The sequence below is a fragment of the Canis aureus genome, chromosome 4 (genome assembly GCF_053574225.1).
Source record: "Canis aureus isolate CA01 chromosome 4, VMU_Caureus_v.1.0, whole genome shotgun sequence".
NCBI lineage: Eukaryota > Metazoa > Chordata > Mammalia > Carnivora > Canidae > Canis > Canis aureus.
In genome coordinates, this window is record NC_135614.1 from 9,042,754 (window position 1) to 9,055,952 (window position 13,199).

The window sequence follows — 13,199 nt, forward strand, 5'->3', positions numbered from 1 at the left end:
GGCAGACTGCTTCAAGGCTGGGCCCAAGGGGCTATCAAGGCATCTGTCCAGAAATTCTAAAGGGAGGGGCCTCTGGGGTTGTCCTTGCTGACCTGGTGTCACCTCCTGCCTCAGTTCCCCCCATGTGGGTCATCCCACAGACTGACGTGGGGCTGAATGTCAGGATGGCTATCCACTCCGGAATTAGGATACCCCGATACCAGTCCCCGCTCCACCACTCACTAGACCTTCAAGTCAACTAAACTTCTCTATGCTTCACATTCTTCATCTGTGAAAATGGATTATAATGATACAAGCCTCCAGGGCTCAGTGTAAGGATTAAATGCAACAACACATGTAAAAACTTTAGATTTGTGCACAGAACATAGTAAGCACTTAATAAATGTTAGTAATCATTGCCACCTTTGTGCTATCAAAACCTCATGCCAGCTCCACAGCTAAGGCTAGCTGAGCACCTGCCCTGTGCCAGATATTCCCACAGCAGGGGCCAGCCATACCTGCATTAGTTCCCTCACTTCTTAAGGTGACCCCACTGAAGAAAGGGTCGAGAGATACAATTCTTTTATCATAGAGGAGGAAACTGAAGTTGACAGTAAGTGCTCTGCCCAAAGTGGGCGGCAGAACAGGGCTCACCCATGTCCCTGTGCCTCAGAGGCAGAGTTCTAGGTGGCCACACCCAACTGTCCTCAATCAGGTATGAATACTCTGTTAAGTGGCTTTCTCTGAGTGGTAGAAAATGTAAAATGAGAAGAGAGAGATCATTTGAAATGGAGACAAGTAGCCAGTGAGGATCCCAACTTGTTTCTTTAACTTGATTCTTTGAAGAATCCAATCATGACATTATTTTCTCTACCAACATCTTAATTAAACATGAATTTACCAGGTAAAGCGGGTGAGAAGCAAATCAAAGTGAAAGGTCAACAGTTACATCACCTTTCCCCAGTTGAGAGCATAGGGTTTTGGGCTCACAAAGTTGAAGGAAGAAAACGCTACCACACCCACATTGTTCTGCAGGTGCTGCAATGTGCTCACCATCATGAAATATCCAGGATTTAACGTGCAAGCCTTATTGGCAATCCCAAGTTCAAGCGCTATCAATGCAGCCCCAAGCCAGGGTCTGAGGAAGAAAGGGAGCCCCCAGGGCCATGGTTTTCAACCAGGTAGGATTATCCAATAAAATAAAATACAGGATGTGCAGTTAATCTGATATCAGATAAGCAATGAATGATTTTTAATATAAGTATATTCCAAAATTGCATGGAACATACTAATCCTAAAAAATTATTCATAAGCAACAATGTTCACAGCATTATACACAATAGGCAAAAGGTATAAACAACACAAATGTCCATCAACAGAGAAATGGATAAACAAACTGGTATATCCATGTAATGGAATATTATTCACTTAAAAAGAAAGTAAGTTCTGACACAGGCTACAACATGGATGAAGGACATTATGCTAAAGGAAATAAGCCTGTCACAAATGGACAAATACTGTTTAATTTCACTTATATGGGGCTCCTAGAATAGTTAAATTCATAGAGACAGAAAGTGGAATGGTGGTTGCCAGGAGTGCGGAGGTAGGGATGGAAGGAACAGGAATATACTGTTCATAGGGACAGTTTTTCAGTCTAAGAAGATAAAAAATTTCTGGAGATGGATGGTGGTGCTGGTTGCCCAACAACCAAATGTACTCAATGCTACCAAACTGTACCCTTAAAAATAATTAAAACAGCAAATTTTATGTTATGTATATTTAACCACAATTTTAAAAGTTACATTTGGCTTAAAATTCAAATTTAACTGGCGTTCCTGTGTTTTTATTAGCCCCATCACCAGGGACATTTGGCAAGGGACATTTTTAATCATCATGATTGAGGGCGGATACTACTGGGATTTAATAGGTAGAAGCCAATGATGCTGCTCAACATCTTGCAGGCCACTAGACAGCCCCAACAACAAGAATGATCTGGTGCAGAAGGTCTACTGTGCTGAGGTTGAGAAGCTCTGCCCCCAAGGGAGATGCAGGGGAACCTCACAGATTTTGCCTGGGGCCTAGAAATTTAAACTTCAGCCACATCCAAAAGGCAGATTCCCACAGGGAAATAAAAATGAACAAATCCTATCTGTAGTAAGGCACACCTAAAAATTATCTGTAATCACTTTGCACATTATTTTTGTACACAAAATTCTGTTTGCAAAAGAGACTGCAATTGCTATTGTGCATTTTCAAAAATAGACACCCTTACAGAATTCATTTGGACTCATTCTGATGAAGACAAAGAGTTTATCAGAAAAGGTCTTTCTGTCCAGTCTCAGCCTCAATATGTTTGGTGAGGCACTTTAACCACAAAAACAAAATTAGGAGGGGGAAGGGGGAAAGGGGAAGGGGAAAAAAAAACAAAAAACAAAATTAGGAGATTAGCTAAGGATGAAATGAGACCAAATCCCCATAGCAAAGTTCCATGCACCGGCCAGAAGACACGTACTCAGCCCACTGCGACAAAAACACCCAACTGGAAAGCCCACATGCCAGGAAGAAGCTTAGCTCTCCCCATTTGACCTTGTATTACTTGCTAAATCTTTAAAGCATAAGAAGAAAGGGAAATCCACCAAGAACTTGAAAACAAGCATGATGAAGTCTTAAGCACATTTTTCACTATTATCAATGATAACACAAATGGATGGTGTTTTATTAATGCTGAATTAAGAATCAAAGACAAAGTAGCAGCTCATTGTCAAAGCTGTTTTAAGAACAACAACAAAACAAGATTAGTATCATGGAGTTGTATATAAATTACACTCATGATCCATCAAGAAAATCAATCAGTGAGGAGGGAAAAATAAAAGGGTATTTCCTGCTTCTTAGAAACCGTCAAGACTCATCCATCAACAAAGACTTTTAGTGCAACTAAAGTGGTAAAACCTAAAGGAAAATAAATGTCAGATAAGGTAAGCACTGGAACTGGAAGATCACAAATTCTTTAAAATCAAGGAACTTTATGGAAAGTGATATGAGGAAAATTCTCTCTGCCCAGAGAACATACTGTAGAAAGCATATAAATAAGAAAGGAAATCTATAACCAAAATTAGGTCACAATGGGACAGCTGTGATTGAGGTTTCCGGGGGCTGGAGCTGGTGCCTGTCGCCTCCTGGGTATGGAATTTGGCATTTGTCTCCTTTTTGCTGCTCTTCTCTTTCCTTCCCTTCCCAAGTGTCTCTTCCTTCCTGCTGACCTAGGGTCCCACAGACCTTATAAGCAAGCGAAGAGCCATTAAAAAAATGCATATCAAGGAACTCTCAGAGCAAAAGAGATTTCTCCTGATGGTCCTACAAGATAATTGTAGGTGAAATACAAACTTGAAAATTATCCCTGGATTTTATAAATGCTGTTTTCCAAAATAATACCAGCTCTGTACCAATTAACTTACAATTACACATATAACACAGGCATGTGTGCACAGAGGCACAGTGAGGGCTATGAACTCACCTAAGTGGGATGCAACCATCAACAAGCTCCCAGTACCTGGAACACACCCTGAACAAGGAATCGCATCTGAATGGTCCCTTCAGAACCCACAAGGGAGGTCAGAGCTTCTGTCAACGTTGTTGGAAGGCTACCACTAAGCCCAGTGCCTTCTCTCTTGCCACACAGAAAGATGTAAATCGCCTTGCTCCTCTCATTTCTAAGGTCCTAACAGATGAAAACAAACACATTAAAATAGGAAAGAGCTGAAATAGACAGGAACATTGCTAGCACAAATATAGCTTGTAGCCTGGATGAGGGAAGAGGGGAGAGTAAGAAAAATGACAAAAAGAAGACACACCTCAAAACACAGCAGGCCCCCTGGCCATTTAAGAAAGGGGCCCACGGCCATGCACCACTCCACAGACCCTGAGGCTCTGACAGTGTGGACAGTCATGAACTTGGAGTCACATGTCCCAGTTCCAATTCTAATTTTTGCTGTTATAAGTATGAGCACAAATACCTTAGCCTCTTTGAATCTCAGCTTCTCCAATCATAAAATGAAGATAATCACATTGCCCTTCCTGATCTTTGTGTTGAGTATGAACACAGTCTAAGAATTGAAGTGTGATTATATATACAATTGAAGAATATGATTTAATTAATAATTAGTATACATAGTAATTAACCTAAGGCATCAAGAAGAGGTTAAACTGCAGTCTGTGTCTGGAAAGCAAATGTTGTATTTTTCACAGCCACACAGGAAGGGTGAAGGGGAGGCTCATCTCTCTAGGGTCAGCCACTGTGACACCCCACCTGCCCTCTTCCACCCCAACTCTTGCCTCATCCCTGGCTTCCTTAGCTTGCAGCATGCCTGAGGAGAAAGCCTGCAAGACCAGGAGTAGGAGGGAGCACGTTCATCCGTGTGCATCCCTTCCCCCTCCCTTCTCTCTTTCAAATAAATAAATAATTTTTTAAAAGCCTACCTATGTGATTCTTAATTATACATTATCTTATTTGGAGCCTACAATACTAAATAAAGCATCTAGGAAGCTCTAAACTTCCCCAATGTGAGAGAAAGAGAGCACTGTGACTTAGACTATCCAAGGCATAAGGTAAGAAAACATACCTGTGCTTTCTTTATGGAAAGTAAGATATATTGCATTCAATGAGAATGGCATATACTCCTACTCAAGTTTGACTTCATCTCAGTAGAAGATAAGCAGGAAGGATCTCCAGGTGCAACAAAACTTAACCTGCCAGCCCAGGTAGGTATCTCCTGGTAATAAACTTCTCCAAATGTTGGACCCCAGTAGAACCAAAGTGAATCCATTTTCTCAAGGAGAATAAATTCGATGTCCATGGTATTTGCATCATTAAAAGAGCAATGGATAAAACAAACTCTGACAACTTTTCTAGACATGGCTAAAGATTGTGTTTGTCTAAAGAAAAGAAAATTGGAGTACCCCAGGAGAGGCCTCAGCTTGCTGCCTGTGCTGGTGTAGGTCACAGGACGCATGCTGCGCTGTGCAAATACTACAGAGGAGAAATGGCAAACACATGAGGTCTAAGAGCTAAGCATCCTTCTAAGAAATTCCAACCTGTTGATGCTATGATGCCTCTTTGGAGAATCCAGCTGGGTAACTTCCATTTGAAAACTGTTTACTGCTCTTTTCTCCCTCTGATAAAAATCGGTGTACCTTCCTATCACTGCAGAGACTCTAAATTGTGCTGTGGACAAGGGCTGTTCTTTATAACCTTGCAAAAGCTGCTGCTGAAGCTCCCTCAGGCGTCTTCAGAGGCACAGTCCACCCCTTGAAGAAAATGCCCTTGTGCTGCTGGGAGGGGCAAGTACAGATCCATGCCAACCAGGCCCCCCCCGGGATACATGGCTTGGCAGTCCCTGTGGTAACCTTCAGACAGAGTGGCTCAGAAGAGGACAGTGCCTGGAAAGAGTCTGCTAAGTGCATTCTCAGGTTTTCTTCTCCTCTCTGTCCACAGAATAAGGCTCTGGGCTGGGCCTCCTTGTAGCTAGATGTCACTAAGACACTAAGACCTGGACAAAGGGCCATAATTGGAAGTGTCATTGGGCAGCTTCTGGGAACCTTTCCTAAGAGACAGAATGTATGGGCACCATATGCTATGTCCCTGCTCCCAACCTTCTGCCTCCATCACCACATTTCTATAGGCCATGAGGTTGAAGCCACACATGGAGAAGCAAAATTGCAGCTTAGCAGCATGCAGTGGCTGAAACTGTGAGGCACCAGGACAGCCCTGGAACTGCCTACCTGTGCATTAATGTGAGAACAACAACAGCAACAACAAATCAGGCCTATTGTAGGCAACTATAATTAATGATTATTTGGGATTATCTGTCTAGCTCAATCTAATGCTAACTCACATAAGGTCAGAAACAAGTAGAATAGAAGAGACAGCTTGAGGTGGGTATTTTGTCAAGATAACAACATTTCCTCTTTAGAGAAAAGAATCTACAGAATCTCACTAGAGAGAACATAAATGTTTTTTCAACTACCAGCCCCTTGGTGCCTTACCTACTTTATTCTTTCCTTTCTTCTGCAGTTAAGCCAGGCTCCCGATCGCTACCAGCACAGTATACACAATTTTCACATTCCACTTTGAATGTTGTTTCTCTCCCTCTGAATAGGCCTCTGGCCATATATACTTCTTTTGAAATCTGGGACAGAGATATAGCAGCAATGCACTCCCCTCTGTTGTCCTGTCCTCAACAAGCCACCTGATCCCCATGTGGTAAGGTGAGGACAACAAGAATGGCTCAGGTCCCCTGTAATCACGGGGTGGATGTGCCACCCAAGACAACTGGAGACCTCCTGAGACTAATGTATAGAATCTGAAAGGAAAAAGGTTCCTCTCTGTGATAGAAACCAACCATAAGGCAGGGGATGCAAGTTGGCAACTGCCAAAGGCCACCCTGACAGCCATTTTTCTTGTTACGTGGTATGACATGCCTAATGTGAAGCAAAGCTGTCACAAGACCACCAGTTACCTACCCAATAGCTATTCTCCCATCATAACCAAGCTCTTATTGGGGATGGCAATGTCCTTAGCTAAAATAATATAAACTAAAAACAGAAAAACACAACACAAGAGCAACTAGATTTCAGGCTCTCTTGCATACTGGGCTGCTGAAGGACATCATAATGACCAATGGGATATAAGTGTGAGCCACTGGTTGGGCCTGTGAGAAAGCTATTTACTAGAGAAATAGACTTATTGGGTGTGCCTCTTGCCCACTATCCTCCCTCTGCCTGGAACACAAATGTGATGGTAGAAGATAGGCAGCCATATTGTGAACACCAGGAGACAAGCAATGCTAAGGATGGCTGAGTGCAAACACAGAAGGATCCAGAGTCTCAGGATACCTCCATGCTCACTCTGGGTACCTGCCTCCAGGCTTCTTGTTGCAAGAGAAAAGTAAATCCCCCAGTTTATTTAAGCCAGGATGTGGAGGCTATTGTCACTTACAGCCATATGAACTTTGTTACCTCGAAGTAAAACATTACAAGAAACAGAACCAAAATGGGAAATAGGTAGAGTAGAAAAGATGGAGCTTTGAGTATGTGGCTGGAAATCTTGTATCTTGAAGAATGGTGAAAATGTGATGAACTACCATCTTTCATACCTTGAAAATGCTACTTGTCAAAAGAAGTGATATCAAGTGATATAATTATAATAAGAATTCAGAGCATTACATCTGCTGGCTCCTTCTTGACACACAGAAAAAAAGGGAGATAAATTCACATGATTACAGATGCCTATGACACATTTAAGAAGGTGTCACCCTCAGGTGTTGACCCTGCACCTGACAACCCCGAGAGTGATGTCCCCTTAAATTCTATGTTCTAGGGACCTCCATGCCTCACACTAGTCCCAGCACTGCCCTGCTACAAGCAGAGTAGAAAGGAAGGAAATGCAGCTCTTCTAGAAAAAGCTCTGCCCAAAGCTTGCAAGACAAGATGATTAGGAGTCCCATAATTCGAAGACATTCATGGCTGAAAATGGCAATTCCTTCTCTACCCCAAAGTAAAGAATTAATAAATATTAGCCATAAAAATGATAGCCTTAGCAAGAGACAAAACTGGTGTACCACCAACCATAGGGGACAAGCTTGCTAACAAAAATGGGATTATAGATATTGCCTTGGGGGAGTGACAAAGCACAGAGGTAAAAGACAAGATTCTTCAGGCTTAAGAAACTACATCTAGACAAAATGTTGAAATACAGTTGTTAAAAAAAAAAATACAGTTTTTCACTCGTGGGATTGACTGGAAGGAAGTAAAACAGAAGCCCACCATTTTTTTTTTCTATTTGTGCTTCCTGTTTTCTTTGCTAATACATACGCAGTTCATGTTTTGCCTTCAGGGAGCCAAATATAGTTAATAAACATGACCACAATACCTCCCCAAAAAAGCATGGTGGAAAAATAATATCAAGGCACCATCTAACCTGATGAGCTTTAGAGAATTGTCTTAATCCACTACAAATCTTGAGGAAGTACATCTCTATCATAACAGCTCAAGTCAGTTCAGAGTCAGTGGTTATTTTGTTTTGCTTTGTTTTTGTCCTTTTTTTCACATAACATTACACTATCACCAGGGAGGACCTGCATTCATCTTGAACTCACCCCATATCCCATTTGGAGGAAGGAACAGGATCTTGGAATATTTTGAGATTTCCAAACCCATAAACACATGAGAGAATTTAGTAGCAATAGGAATGCTAACCTCAAGAATAGACCAAACAGGCATTGTACCTGTGTCTCCCTTACTGATTCATGAATCAAAATTCACATCCTCGATGAATTTATTTAAAAAAAAAAAGTTTCAGTAAAGTTGCAAATACAGTATGAAGAATTTTTTTTTTTTCTGAATCATATGAGAGTTGTTGACCAGATGCCCCTAGGTTTCTGACTAGTTTAGTGGTATTTTCACAAATAAGGACATAACCTATATGAATACAAGACAACTACCAAAATTAGGAAATTAATACTAAGAGATTACTATCATCTATTCTCAAGCTTCAACTAAATTTTACCAATTGTCCCAATAATGTTTTTTGTGACAAAAACCTTCCCCCTCCCCTCGAAATCACACACTGCACGGAGTTCTGATGTCTCTTTAGTCTCCTTCAGTATGAAATGGCTCTTCAGTCTCCCTTTGACTTTCATGACCTTGGCACTTCTGAGGACTACAGGCCAGTTATTCTGTAAAATGTCAATCTGTTTGAGTTTATCTGGTGTTTCCTCATGGGTAGATTCAGGTTTGCATTTTTGGTAGGAATAGCAGATTTGATGCCATGCTATTCTCATTGCTTCCTATCAGATGGCACAGGATTTGGGAGTTACTGATGATGTTAACTGTGATCACTTGACTAAGATAGGGTCTGCCAGACTTTTCTAATATAAGGCTACTCTTTTAATCTTTGTATTTAATAAATATTCAGAGGGAATGTAATTAAAATTATGTAAATATCCCATTCCTCAGGAAACTTTTCAGTGTATTTATTTGTATATATATGGACTCACTATTGTCCATTTTATTCTTGGGTTATAATCCACTGGTATCATCTTCATTTATTTTGATGCTCAAATTATGCCTAGTTTGGCTGGAGGGTGTGAGAGGGGTGCAGAGTATGCATGGTGAATTCTGGGTCCATTTGTCCCACCATTCTTTGAACACGTCTTTGCTTTCCAGCCCCAACTTGTTCTTGCCCTATCTTGTACTTTTAATGCTTGTATTCAAAAGTGGCTCCAAAGAGCCCCGGGTTCCTCTCAGTGTAAAGTAGTATTTAGAAGCCAAGAAGAACTGGCTCTGGGTATGCTTACCACTGTTGGAATGCCACTGCTCTAAGCTTTCTCAGGGGCAGAGCTAGAAGACACATGTGTAAATGCATAGGTACACACACACACACACACACACTTTTACCTTGGTATTTCTGTATCTAGTTATACATCTTGAAAGCTCTGAATTCACAGTGATACCTCCAGTTTTACTCCAACACCACGAGATTCCTTCCAGTTTTCTCCCTTTCCTTAATTGTAACTCTCATCAACAACAGTGAGAAACTGAGCTTCTAGGAGGGACACCACAGAAGAGACACTGTGGTATCCCCATCATGGATGCCTACCTACTTATCCCACTGAATATCTAAGTTGTCAAAGAAGGGAAGGGAAGGGATAGGAAAAGAAACAGGAGAAAGAGCTCCAGTGAATTTCTGAGGAAAATATAATGTTAAAGAAAGTCTGGCCTGCAAAAACATATGACTATTATTTCCTAAGTTGATTTTTGAGCCACCAAGTTTGTACCCACAGGATGTGCAAAGCCTCCAATCCAGTACCTACCTCAAAGATGCCATAGATGATAAAGGATCAGGGAAGAACTAAGGTTGAAGGAGGAGGGAGGGCTGGGCTTCTAGACTGGTTAGCCTGGGAATGTGCTGCCTGCAGGGCTATAGCTCTCACTCCCACACAGTCTGAATGTCCAGTACCTCTTGTCCGCACCATCATGCTAACTGCAAGTGGAGCCCCTTGTATGTTCAACTTCATTCTCCATAGTCCATTCACCATGGCAACAGAGTGATCCTTTAAAACATGAATTGTATCATGCCCTCTTCTACTGAAAACCCTAAGATGGTTTCCCATCTTAATCAGAAAGTTTGTAACATTCTGTTATACACAGTCTTATGTGATCTGTCCCCTCTTTCCTCATTGTCTTCATTTCCCACTGCCCTCCCCTCACTGAGGCCTCCCACACAGGCCTTCTGGCAGCTCCTCAGATGCCCAACATGCTCAGACCTCAAGGTGTTGGCTGTTTCCTTTGCCTAGAAAATCCCTCCCCAGAATCCAGACTGCTTGACCTACTTCACTCAACTGTCACCTTATCAGAAAGGCTTCCCTAACCAAACAGTCTAAAATAGAAACACACACACACACACACACACCACTCCTGTGCCTTGGGCCTGTTTTTTCTTCTTAGCACTTAATACTATTCACTTATTATATGATTATCATTATTTGCCTGTCTCCTTCCATCTCAAGCAATAATCTTGTAGGCTCCATTCCTGTAACTGGCTGAATTTTGTCCCCCAAAAAGATATGTTGAAGTGCTGACCCCAAGATCTGCAAGGATGACCTCATTTGGAAACAAGGTCTTTGTACATGTAATTAGCTAAGTTACAATAAAGCCGTACTAGATTGGGGTGGGCCCTAAATCCAATGATCTGTGTCCTGATAAGAAAAGGAGAGGGAAGAAGGGAGGGAAGAAGACTGCCTGGAGACAAAGACAGAGACTGAGATTAAAGTTGTATCTACAAACCAAAGAATGCCAAGAATTGCCTACAACCACCACAAACTAGGATGAGGCAGGGAAAGGTTCTCCCCCTAGAGCCTTCAGAGAGAGCACAGCCATGCTGACATCTTGATCTCGAACTTCTAGCCTCCAGGACTATGAAAGAATAAATTTCTCTTTGTGATTATTTATTAGGGCAACTCTAGGAAATTAGTATAACTGTATTTTTTTTCATCATTATATCTCCAAATGCTTAGAACAGTGCCTGGTACATACAAGGCACTAAGAAAGTAACTGCTATCTGAAGAAGTGAACAACTTTCAAAACTACCTTGTTATTCATCAACATCATCAACTTATCCAGGACCACTGCTGACCTATGCTGCTGACCTAAGATGTACCTACATCTTGCATTTGTGGAAAACAGAAAGAGGTGTCCTTCGAGACACTTCACTTCCTTTGGTTGAAAAGTTTCCATAACATACTGACTTTATCAGGACAAGATGTAATACACATAATACATATAATATGATTAATAATTAAAATACACATGATAAGGACAATAAATAGTGTGAGTGATATTCCTTGTTCCCAGTAGAGTCTGCACATATATAGTGGCCCTGATCTAAGCCACTCACATTTCTTTCAGTTACTTAGGGAGGAAGTAGAATTCAGATAGAAGATCTAGGGCAAAGGTAACAAGAAGCCGTACCTTTTCTTTTCTTTTATCTGGGAGACAAAATAAACATGGGATAACCTAAGAAAAATACTAAAGCAACATACTGCAGATTAAATACATGGTTTGAAAAATAAATGCACAGGTGAAGCAGAATAAAAGGATCAGATGATGGCATCATTGCTCTGGGGTAAGAAAAAGAAAAAACTGCCATTCATCAGTGTCTGCCATATGCCAGACAAACCTGATTCCATTTAAGGTACAATGGGATAAAGGCTCAATGGGATAAAGGCTTACAATGCTCGCACCAGTGCTCTTGCCACTGAAAAGCAGTAAGGCTTAATAACTTGCCCCAGATGAGGTAGCTAGGAAGTAGCAACACTGAGATATGAACTTGGATCCAACTGGCTACAAAGCCTGCACTTGTCATACATCAAGCCGCCATCTTTGAGCAAGTTTTAAAGAAATTGTGGACAAGCAAAATCAGTGAAATGGGAGTTTTTCCAAATTAAGTGTATACAACTTTCAGTTCTAAATAAGAATAATACATTGACAGGTGAATGGATAAAGAAGATTTGGTGTATATACAATGGAATACTACTCAGTGATCAAAAAAATGAAATCTTGACATTTGCAACAACGTGGATGGAACTAGAGGGTATTATGCTAAGCTAAATAAGTCAATCAAAGAAAGACAACTATCATATGATTTCACTCATATATGGAAGTTAAGAAATAAGACAGAGGATAATAGGGGAAGGAAGGAAAAAATAAAATAAGATTAAATCAGAGAGGGAGACAAACCATAACAGACTCTTAACTATAGGAAAGAAACAGGGTTGCTGGAGGGGAGATGGTGGAGGAATGGGGTAATTGGGTGATAGGCATTAAGGAGGGCACTTGATGGGATGAGCACTGGGTGTTATATGCAACTGATGAATCACTAAACTCTACTTCTGAAACTAATAATACACTAATTAATTGATTAAATGTAAATACACATATAGGGAAAATAAAAAAATAAAAATAATAATAGGTATATAGGCTATTCTGTGTACTAATTATCTTCATATACTCTAAGTAAATTTGGAAATTAGTTTTTACCTAATAGCTAGTATGAAGGCAGACCAGCTAATTGCAAAGGGATGGGTTTACAGCATGACTTAATATACACCATTGTGTATATTTTGTTTCTCAACAAAAATTGAGAAAAATTCATGGCATTTGTTGTCACTTGGTTCACTCAAAACCACTGCAATCCCTGACAAACACATTTTTCTCTGCTATAGTTAAAGCAAAGGACTACAATTTCCATATTCCCTTGCCATTAAGGTCCCGCTGTTGGTTGACTTCCACTCTGGTCACACTCCCCTGTGGGACCAGGAAGCAATGATGAATATGCTGAGGCAGCAGTCCCAGGATCTTATAGCAGCATGGTCAGAGGCATCTAGCATTTCTGAAGCTGTTTGGGCATGATACTCTCTGTGTAATGCCTGGCTCTATGAGGTTGAAACAGCAAAGGGCATTGGCACATTCCACTGCCCTAGCTGCATGATGAGGTTGGACATTTTCCCTGGCTATATTACTTCCAGGTGTGAAGCACCCAAGTGTGGTTCTTTGGACCTCATGGAAATTTTACAGCAAACTAACATTCTCTAAGAAATCTTTCTTAATGAGCCAGAGTACAGTGTGTTGCCTTGCATCTAAGGAAATCTATGTTTAAAATTCTT

At 41.0% G+C, this 13,199-nt stretch overlaps 1 protein-coding gene across 9 annotated transcripts in view; it reads right to left on the reverse strand.

Moving 5' to 3' along the window:
- The window catches only part of DISC1 (DISC1 scaffold protein), a 354,242-nt gene that overhangs the window by 105,558 nt on the left and 235,485 nt on the right, over positions 1 to 13,199 (reverse strand). The gene's annotated exons all lie outside the window — the stretch shown is intronic.